This window comes from Borostomias antarcticus, assembly GCF_949987555.1.
Source record: "Borostomias antarcticus genome assembly, chromosome: 10".
In the NCBI taxonomy this organism is placed as follows: Eukaryota; Metazoa; Chordata; class Actinopteri; order Stomiiformes; family Stomiidae; genus Borostomias; species Borostomias antarcticus.
This window is the reverse complement of record NC_140243.1, coordinates 9,722,335-9,724,999: the sequence shown is the minus strand read 5'-3', so window position 1 is coordinate 9,724,999 and position 2,665 is coordinate 9,722,335.

Below are 2,665 nucleotides of genomic sequence, written 5' to 3'. Positions count from 1 at the left end.
TATTGTCACTATGATTCTAACTGTGGGTGTGTGTTTCAGGATGCAAGACGGGAGCTGGAATCAGCCACTCCCCCTCTCCCTGCTGATGAAGGATCGGGCAGGGGGCGGGGCCTTGGAGGGTGACGGGGGCGTGTTTTCTGAGGCGTCGTCCGACAGGGATCTCTACCTAGACTCCATGGCAGAGCTGGAATCTGGCGACGGAGACTTTTCAGAACTTTCTGCTTTCCTCAACGCAGAGGAGATCAACCGCAGCCTGGACCTAGCCTGGGAGGCTTTTGGCGATGATGCGACCGATCCACAAGAGCCGGATCCTTCCCCCCCTAAAACCCAGGACCAGGCTCTGCACACACCCCTCCCCAGACCCCAGGACCAGGCTCTGCACACACCCCTCCCCAGACCCCAGGACCAGGCTCTGCACACACCCCTCCCCAGACCCCAGGACCAGGCTCTGCACACACCCCTCCCGAGACCCCAGGACCAGGCTCTGCACACACCCCTCCCCAGACCCCAGGAGCAGGCTCTACACCCCCTCCCCCTACCTGGCCCCCTCAGCGCCACAGAGTACCTCGTCAAGAGCCCCAGCCTCACCCCTCAGACCAAAGCCCCCTGCCCAGACCAGGGCGTCTCAGTCAAAGTCACCTCCAGCCAGAGCGTCCTCCTCAGCAGGCCCATGCAGGCCTCCAGCGAAGCCCCGGCCTCACCTGAAAAGTTTGTCTGCCACAAGTCCATCACCCCTGTGTACAAGCAGGACAGGCCCCGGCTGGTGCACCAGGGCCTGGAGCTGAACGAGCGGACTGCCTCGGCCACCGAGTTCTGCAGCCGTGCCGCCACCTTCATCGAGGAGCTTTCCTCCATCTTCAAAGGCTCTGCCCGCCTGGAGCAGCAGCAGGTCGAGGAGGACTCCTCCTCCCCCGACAGCGGCTATCTGTCTCCGAGGAGCCACCGGCCGGCCCCCCAGGGGTCCGCCTCGGCCCCCCCACAGCACCCGGGCCCCCTGGGGGAGCTGTCCCCGCCGCACTTTTCCCAGAAGCTGAAGTCCCAGGAGGTGGCGGAGGGGAGCCCTATCCGGCTGGAGTGCAGGGTTGCAGGAAACCCCATGCCGTTGGTCAGGTGAGGGGTGTTCACCTTTGACCTTTAGCTCCCTGACGGTCTGACTGTGGGTGATACCGCGGCTACTTGTGGTGCTGGAATGAGAGACAGGGTTTTAGAGGCGTCGGCTTGTTGTCACTCATAGGATCATGCGGCCCTGGTAATAAAACGATTGGTAGCTGGTTCCTCATCCTGGATACAATGGTATCCAAACTCTCACCAGGATGAGGAAACAGCTGCTTATAATTTCATCAATCATATTACGGTATTATTGTGATATGAGACTTCAGTGGCGGAGCAGGGTGGGCAGCATGTGCAGAAGCTTGCTGCTGTGGTGGATTAGTGTGCTCTCCTTTCCTCTACATCTAATGGTCTTCAGAGTGCATCCAAGGATCTGTCTTTCATCATCAGACCAACTTCTTCTTTTTTTTAAAGAAGTTTTTAGGGCTTTTCAGCTTTAATAGGATAGGACATTTGAGAGGGACAGGAAACATGGGAGAGAGAGAGGGGAGGACATGCGGCACAGGCCCCGAGCCGGGAATCGAACCCGGGTCCGCCGCGCAAAGGACTAGCCTTCATATGGGGTGCGCCTTACCCGGTGAGCTACCGGGGAGCCCCATCAGACCAACTTCTGTCTGGGGAAATGTCCAAGCATATATCCGTTTCTGAGCACAGTGTGTTTCTGAAAGGACTTTAGGAACAGTCAGTGTTTAGAGGACACTGAGCACAGTTTGCAATGTCTGGAATGTTCCACTGCATATGGGGGGATAATCACAGGTTAACACCAGTGGCAGCACAGTAGCGGACCAACACACGCACACGCCCGCACACACACACACGCGCGCGCGCACACGCCTACATTTGCTGTCATGCTGGTCCATCTACCATATCAATTCAGTCTAACTGATTTGAGATTTGTTTGAGTGCTGTCTAGTGTGTGTGCCCATGTGAAGTCATGATTTTGAGACCAGGCCTCTGGCACCCTTCCTTCAGATACTGGAAAGTACAGTTACAGACCCTCTATATTTAGGGCTGCCGTTGCAAGGCAGTTGATCCTCTTATTGGTCTCCTACCAATTTCAGCCCCCCCCCCCTGCCCCACACACACCCCATGTGGAGAGTTGTTGGAAAATGTCCTACTATAGAAACCTAGTCAAATCAATTAGACACTGTCCAAAGGTAGCCAGTCAATAGGCCTACCGACTCTGGAACTGAATTTCGTTAAGGGAAAATTCAGATGGCGTTGTTGAAAACAGTAGCCAGGGATTACATGTGTCCACTCCTGGTGTGAATGATGCTGAGCAGAGCCAGCGGTCAGGGGTAGCAGGCGGGGTCTGGGGGGAGCAAGGAGGGGAGGCAGGAGACGTGAGCTGTCAGGTGGCGACAACAAGCCATCTTCTTGGAACTCCTGCTCCGCGTGTCAAGGGGGAGTTCCACTCGACGTTCCATTCGCTGGTCAGCCCCGCGGTCAGCCAAGCGCTGGTGGAGGCACTGCCAGGTCAGGGGGTTCCTGCGCTGACTGCCACTCTTAATGATAGCGCCCCCTGGACGTAGCTATTCGGACCGGTCCACTGCTC